The sequence below is a fragment of the Mus caroli genome, unplaced genomic scaffold (genome assembly GCF_978045245.1).
Source record: "Mus caroli unplaced genomic scaffold, Mus_caroli_1 scaffold_3, whole genome shotgun sequence".
NCBI classification, from domain to species: Eukaryota; Metazoa; Chordata; class Mammalia; order Rodentia; family Muridae; genus Mus; species Mus caroli.
The window spans coordinates 102,611,733-102,620,163 of record NW_028227258.1 but is presented as its reverse complement, the minus strand read 5'-3'; positions in this window follow the sequence as shown (position 1 = coordinate 102,620,163).

Sequence of the window (8,431 nt, the reverse complement as noted above, 5' to 3'; positions counted from 1 at the left end):
AAGTCAGAACAGCTGAGTCAAACCTGCCAGCCAGAGTTCAGAAAGAACTAGAAAAGGTGAGCTATTCAGCAGTGAGCTTCTGAGATGACAATGACATCAGGAGAGTAGAAGTCATATTTATATATCTATCAAAACATCTGTTCAAGTTTGGTAACTTCATTTACTTCCTAAAAGTATATTAAAAGGATCCTGTTTACCCTGAACTAATTCTCAGAAAACTAAATGCTTCTTATCCAGGACATGTGGATAGTACAGCATTGCCTTTACTAGTCCAGTGATTTTCACCTATAGATTTTGTCTTTAACTTACATCCTTGTAAACATGGCCGGGAAAGAGATAATGAACTCATTTATGCCTCACAGCTTAGAAATTGCATACACATGACAACATAGAGGATGCAATTAGTGGAGCTATGTCACTCCTAACATCACCACTGCTTTCCTGCTTAGGCTTGAAAATAAGCTGGAAGTACAACAGTCAGTTAAAAATAAACCTATTAATCTATAGCACATTTACAAAGTAAGAATTTAGCTAATGATGTAATCCAAACATTTCAAAGAATCATAAGTTTATAGAACACAACAATTATTTGAATTGGGGATATAACAAAGATTACTGTGTATGTTTGAGAAAGTTATTTATTTTTTCTAGTATTAGACATTACTTAAGAGAATCCATTTTCTTTACCCTTCCCATTTAATGTTATTTATTGTGACTGATAAGTTCTAAAAGATTGATAGATACCAGTAGTAATATTGTAATAAGGTGAGAATATTTATATGCACAAAGGGCATGCCAGTTTTCATACAGTGATAAAGATAAATGAGATTAGCTGAAGTACACAACAGAGGGGAGAGAGAACCTGTAGAGACCACATCCACAGGTTAGGCATGGCCCCTGGTTGAGGGATAGGGCCACCCACCTATCTCAAAAATATTAACCCAAAATTGCTCCTGTCTAAAGGAAATGCAGGGACAAAGAATGAAGCAGAGACTTAAGGACAAACCATCCAGAGACTGCTCCACCTAGGGATCCATCTCATGTTCAGACATCAAACTCAGACACTATAACTGATGCCAAGAAGCTCTTGCCGACAGGAGTCTGGTATGGCTGTCCCCTGAGAGGCTCTCTCGGAGCCTGACCAACACAGATATGGGTGCCCACAGCCAACCATCAGACTGAGTGCAGGGACCTCAATAGAGGAGTTAGGTTGGAGAAGGACTGAAGGAGCTGAAGAGGTTACCAACCCCATAGGACAGTGACAAAAATATTCAACAGTAAATAAAGATGAATCATTCTCTATTTTATCACAGAAAAATCAACAAAAATATTAAAGCATAATACTCTATGGCCTATGAGGACCTATTCCTGAAATAACAGAGTGACTCAATTAGGACATATATAGAATAATTTTAAAATTAACATGTAAAAGAAAAGTAATTAAATCAAATATGATGCATAGGTATTTGTTAAATCCACTTTTTCTATATACTTGGATATATTATAAATTTATAAATGTCTAAATATATATAGTATACATATGATATGTATGTGTACATACATAAGTATGTATACATATATACATAATATATACATATATTTTACATATAGCAAAAACAAAAGTAGCAGGAAAAAAATCAAGATAACATGTTTTACTCATAGTTTACTAATCCAATACTGTTGGATCCAAATGAGAATGATTTGAAGAACTTTCAAATAATATCAAAGAACAATTATAATTATCTTTGCACAGTTTAATAATATGCAAATGCATGTTAATATAACTGAAACAAAAATTAAAATTAATAAATGCCTCAATTGCTGAGGGAAAAAGGAAACTGAAAAGATACTGGGTCAGAAGCCATCTAAGAAAGTCTAAAGGCATATAAGTGACTTTTCAAGAGATGGCCCACCATTTTGCATGGTCTGTGATAGGTGAGCTCTGAGACAAGGTCCAAAGAGACTTCATCACAGGATAGCCACTTGCCACTGAGATGTCTTGTTTCTGACACTATTATATAGGCTAATGATTCCTGGGCATTTAGCTCACCATATTGGACATATTTTCTGAAGATTTACATGAAGATGTACTCTTACATGGTAATGCTGTGTGGATAAATGTATGATTTCATAATTCCTAAAACTGATTCTATAAAATTCCTAAATTTACACAAGTAATTTTGAGCCCTCTAAAAGCTGAAATTAGAGCTTTGTAAACCTTCATGTGTCATAGGCTAATTGCACAAGGAAAAGAAAACAGGCTTGGAACAAATTTATGATCAGGGAAAACAGTCCTTCTATGTTAGCTGTGAGACCACTATTTGGTAACTAAAGGTCATAAACTGGGAATGGAAAAATTTTTGCAGGTGTAAGTACAGTAAATGAAATATTGGCTAGTTATCCACAAAAACCTTCAAAAATAATAAGACTCTAGACTGATTTTTTTATTGATAAAACCATGTGGACATATGACATAAAAATAATTGCTTTAAACTTACAATGATCTTATTGGTCTAAAATATATATAATGTATGTTTAATCATGTATTAGTCTTATAATAAAGACATGCAAACATTTCTGCTGTAACTCTTTGTCATAACTCATTGAGGCTTTGGCCCCAGGCCCAGACTGGATCTAGCCAAATCTGTACCCGGGCAAAGACTCTGAACTAGATTCCCTTGTCCTTACAACAGAGCCTCTGAGAAAGCCTTAAATCAGCTTGACTCTTTCAACAGTTTCAGGCAAGATGTATCTCCCTCTACCTCATCCAGGGCCTGGAGGATTCCCCATAACTATGGGGAATCCTGCTATACTCGATTTCTCACTGAATAGAGATGGTTGAAAATATCACATATATTGCTCTCAGCACACAGAAAAATAAAGTTGAAACTGAACTGCTAGAATCATTCTCCATGTTGGATAGCATTCACACTACTGGGAGGTGCTATATATAGGCTACTAGGGAAACAAGTCTTTAATGTATTAGAATGTACTTATCACCTACTGACTTGATAAACAAGATGTGTCCACTGTACAGTACTTACATGTAGCAATAGCTGTCAATAAACCACCTTTTGTTTGGATTTCAGGACTGTTCTACAAGACAGAATACATTCCTTATACTATAAGGCTGGTCAAAACTTTTGGCTCAGTCTCTGAAAGACTTCAGAGGTGACCCTGAAGTTATTTTGGTAAATGAAAAAATTGCCTTAAAATATTTATGTATATACACTTAGATTAGTGCTGCTTCATATTAGGGAAGGGAAGATGCTTTTAACTTTGGATATTGAATAATGCAGTGATTCATAACTGGGCAACAGGAAGAGAATAGGTAATCATGGAATGTTCTATCTCAAGACACTTATATCATCTCCTCTATTGCAGAGGAGGAGGTAGAAAAAATATAGGAGCAAACCATTATACTCTTAAAATCCCAGCAGATGTGGTTACTCTCACAAGATCTCAACAAAATGAGCCCATCGATGTTCCCTAATGGTTTGGGGAGAGGATTATAAAGCAAAATCCTTATATATTTATAATACTTCTGTATTATAAATATTAATGACTACTAGTCATTTTTCTTCAGTTATGTAGCATATTTTAGTTTGCCTATATTCTGGTAAATAATCTCAAACCCACAACCCTAACTGAACACAGGATATTGGGGAAAAGAGACAAGAGAAAGCCAGTGATATGGCTCAGTGAATGAATACACTTGGTATTTGGAAGATCTGAGTTCTGTCCCTGAAACCACATGTTGGAAGGATACCTAAGAGTTGTTCTCTGACATCTAGATAGATACACTTTAATACACTTTAATGTTCTCTGTCTTTCTGTCTCTCTGTCTGTCCCAGTCTCTCTGTCTGACTGTGTCTCTTCTCTCCTTTCACTGCTAAGACAAATAAATATAATAAAAATTTTAAAAAGGTAGAACTACAATGGTAGTGTCTGGGAAGAAGAAGGGGTTCAAATAGAATGGGTGGGCACAGAGAAAGTAATAAGGGTTAATATGATCAAAATATAGTATTCACATGATTGAAATACCAAAGAATAGATAAAATATTCAGTTCCTTTATCAAAATATCTTCATTCTTATCATGGCATTAATCAAAATATTTAGTGTAGAATCAAATCAGGTATCTATACCTGAATTAAGGACTAAGTACCTGCTTGTATATAAAACAAACTATAAAAGGTAAGCAAAGGGGAAAAAATTGGTCTATTAGTAGAAAGACTATTTCCTGGGACAACAGTGTCAGGAATAAGAGGCAATGTTGACCAGTGGACTTAACAGTAACAGTAAGGGAATAATTTCAAAAGCTCTTTGGAAAACAATGGTGATTCTACTTAATTATCATATGTTGTAAACATGAATTGTTCTAGAAAAATATTGTAGACAAATGAATATTGTCAAGTGTAGTGACAATTTTGGAATTTTGGTGTCATAAAGAATCAGAGATATTATAAAGATATATTTTGTTTCAATTCCAGGTGTGGGATATGGAGAGGCTCCACATTGCCCATAGTAGCTGACTATGATTTGCCTTGTGCTCTAGCAGGGGTATGATTTTGCCAGCTGCAGACAGTTACAGACACTTAGAGTTCTGAGGGCTTTTCAGAGGGTGTGTAATTGGTAGGGTTGGTGTTTGGTGGTCTATCAGGTGGGTAGTTAGTTGGCTGTTGGTGGTTCATTGTAGTTTGTGGTCATGCAAAAGAAGAAATTAGTCTGATGGGGAAGATCAATCTTGCTTCAAGGAACTCAAGGCAGGTAGTCTAACAATAGCCCACTGTCTGACTTCTGACTTTATTCAGAGGTCTCTTTCCTTTCCTCTCTATCATTTTTCTCTTCTATCTAGTGATAGGGAGTTTAAAGGGTAGAAAAAAAGGGAGGGGTGTAGAGTGGAGGAAGATATGACAATGTAGCAAATACTGGTTACAGTCAAGAGTAAAATTTAAGTATTAATCAGCTTGAATTAATCATCTCATAATATGTGCATATGTCAAAACACATGTTAACCAAAAATATATACAATTACTAATAAGTAATATAATAATAAAGGTAGAGTAGAAATGAATAATACCACTGCAATGACCAAGCAAAATTTAGTGTTTTAATGAGATACTTGATCATATCACATTAAGTGAAACTCTAATTCTTTCTGCTATCAGAGACAATGAGACATTTTCACTAAAATTGCATTTCATAAATGCTTAAGACACCAAATTCATGTGCACATCATGTTTGTATAACCTAGTTCTGAGAACTTAAGTGAATCACTCTTCCATCATGGAACAGCTTTTTCTGAAAATACCTTTTCCCTTCAGAAACTGAACTTTTGCTAGACCTTGAACCCAGTAAGTTATATCCAATGAGGTCTTTAAAAGTCAATTTTTTGCTACACAACTGTGGACAAAGACTATTTAACTTGCCTTAAAGAAAAAAAAATGACGTCCCTTATGAGAAGCTATTTGAAAATAATATCTGCTGGAAGAGGGAACACAAGATTTCGTCAAAGAAGTGACACCAGATGTATCAAGCACACGCCAAGTCAGTTTCCATGCTCATGAGCATGTGTACAACACAAATTAGGTTACATGTTTTTAGTGGCGTTTTGTTTTGTTTTGTTTTGTTTTGTTTTGTTTTGTTTTGTCTTTGTTAAAGAGGGAAAGAATATGAAGTTGAGTGGATAGAGAAAGGAAGATCTGGAGTTGGAAGACAGGGAAGACATAAAATATATGTTGTATGATATTCTAAGAAATAGTTTCCCTAGGTAAAGCAATTTAAAATCATATGACTAATATTTGTGTCTTATATTTCTATGTAATTAGATTAGTTTTTAGTTTAAACTAAATGCATAGCTTTAGTCTTAAACCATATAATTTTCAGTGACCTTCACCAAGGATTCTCTCTCTCTCTCTCCCCATCCAATTCCTCCTCACCCCCTCTGTCTCTTTCTCTGTCTTTCTCTGTGTGTGTGTGTGCTTCTGTTTGTGTTGTGGGAATCATTTACTGATAGTAGACAACATATTAAAAGAGAGCTTAAACAAGACAAATATTCATTGTAAATACTGATATAAATGTGTGAATGTAGGTTAATATCTGTTCATGATTTTGAGGACATTTCTGGGTCTGATTGTGTCCATAAAGTAACTCCTTTCTTTGTAAAACTATTGAGGAGTTCTATATAAAAGATGTTCTTCAAGCCAGGCATAGTGGCTCATAACTTTAATCCAAGCATTTGGGAATCAGAGACAGTAGGGTCTCTGTGAGTTCAGTCCTATCGTTGGAACAATACTCAATAAAATTCTCCCCAATTGAATCCAAGAACAGATCAAAGTGATCAGTCACCATGATTAAGTAGGCTTCATCCCAGGGATGCAGGGATGGCTCAATATAGGAGAATCCATCATCGTAATCCCCTACATAAACAAACTCAGAAAAAAAAACCCACATGAACATTACACTAGATGCTAAAAAGGGATTTGACAAAATTCAACATCCCTTCTTGCTAAAAGTCTTGGAAATATCAGAAATTTAAGGCCCATACCTAAACATAGAAGAAACAATATACAGCACACCGGTAGCTAATAGCAAACTAAACGGAGAGAAACTTGAAGCAATTCCACTAAAATCAGGGACTAGAAGAGACTACCCATTCTCTCTCTACCTATTCAATACAGTACTGAAAATTCTAGCCAGAGCAATTAGACAAAACAAGGAGGTCAAAGGGATAGAAATTGGAAAGGAAGATGTCAAATGTCACTATTTGCAGATTACATGATAGTATACTGATGAGACCCTAAAAATTCCACCAGAGACCTCCTAAAGCTGATAAATAACTTCAGCAAAGTATGTAGATATAAAATTAATTCAAGCAAATCAGTAGCCTTCCTCTACTCAAAGGATAAATGGACTGAGAAAGAAATTAGGGAAACAACACCTTTCACAATAGTCACAAACAATATAAAATATCTTGGTCTGACTCTAACAAAAAAGTGAAATATCTGTATGACAAGAACTACAAGTTTCCAAAGAAAGAAATCAAAGAAGACCTCAGAAGATGGAAAGATCTCCATGTTCATTTATTGGCAGCATTAACATAGTAAAAATGGCCATCTTGCTAAAAGCAATCTACATATTCAATGAAATCCCCATCAAAATTCCAAATCAATTCTTCATATAGTTAGAAGGAACAATTCTCAAATTAAGGGGTCCAGGAGAGGAAACCTGGAAAGCGAATAACATTTGAAATGTAAATACATAAAATATCTAATAAAAAAGGAAATGAAAAAAGAAACAAACACTAGAACAAATAATGATTCCACAAATGTCTTACTTGGTGAACCAATATTTATTGGTTTAATTATAGGAGTATCGATAAGGGGTACCTCACAGGATCATGGATAACTCAAAGGCATTAATATCATCAAAATGTCCATCCTGAGCCAGGCAGTGGTGGCACGCGCCTTTAATCCCAGCACTTGGGAGGCAGACGCAGGTGGATTTCTGAGTTTGATGCCAACCTGGTCTACAGAGTGAGTTCCAGGACAGCCAAAATTGCACAGAGAAACCCTGTCCTGAAAAACCAAAACCAAAACCAAAAACCAAAAAAACACAAAAAACAAAAACAAAAACAACAACAACAAAAAAACAACAACGACAACAAAAAAAACCCCTCCATCCTGGCATAGGTGATGACTCTTTGGACCCCATTAAAGAACTTGTAGGCATCACAATAGGCTGAAGATTCACCTTTACACAATTCTACTGATCTGAGATCGTCTGCACCAAACCATTTATACACACACACACACACACACACACACACACACACATGCACACACACGCACACATATATATTCTTTTTTACAACTTTCTTCTTTTATGAATTTATTTATGCAACATACAGCCACCACACCTATTTCTAACTACTGTCTTCAGAACTCCTCAACTTTAAGTTCATCTTTAATTATTGTAATTTTTAAAGACTTTGGAGACCTTTAAAGGTAGATAATGATAGATATATGATGTGGGGTTCAAGAGGAGTAGGAAGATTATTAGAAGATTTATTAATATAATGGACACACAAATAGTAAAGTGTAGTGGGTCCTCTGAAGGTAGTTAAGGTCCATTAATGAGTTGGGAAGAGTTGCCAACCTAGGAAGAAGATCCTGCATTGCATGAAGGAAGAGGAAGCTTGCTGAGCACTAGCACCCATACATTATTCATTCACTGTGCTCTGCTTTTAACTGTTGATTTGAACAACCAATTCAAGTTCCTGTCACCTTGAATTCTGGCACAGCTAGAATATGAGCACAAATTATGTGCCAAATAAACCCTGTGTCTTTTAAATTGCTCTTGTCAAGGTATTTTCCACAGCAACATGAAATACGAGTGGAATTTAACTGTCTTCATAACTTTACCTAACAT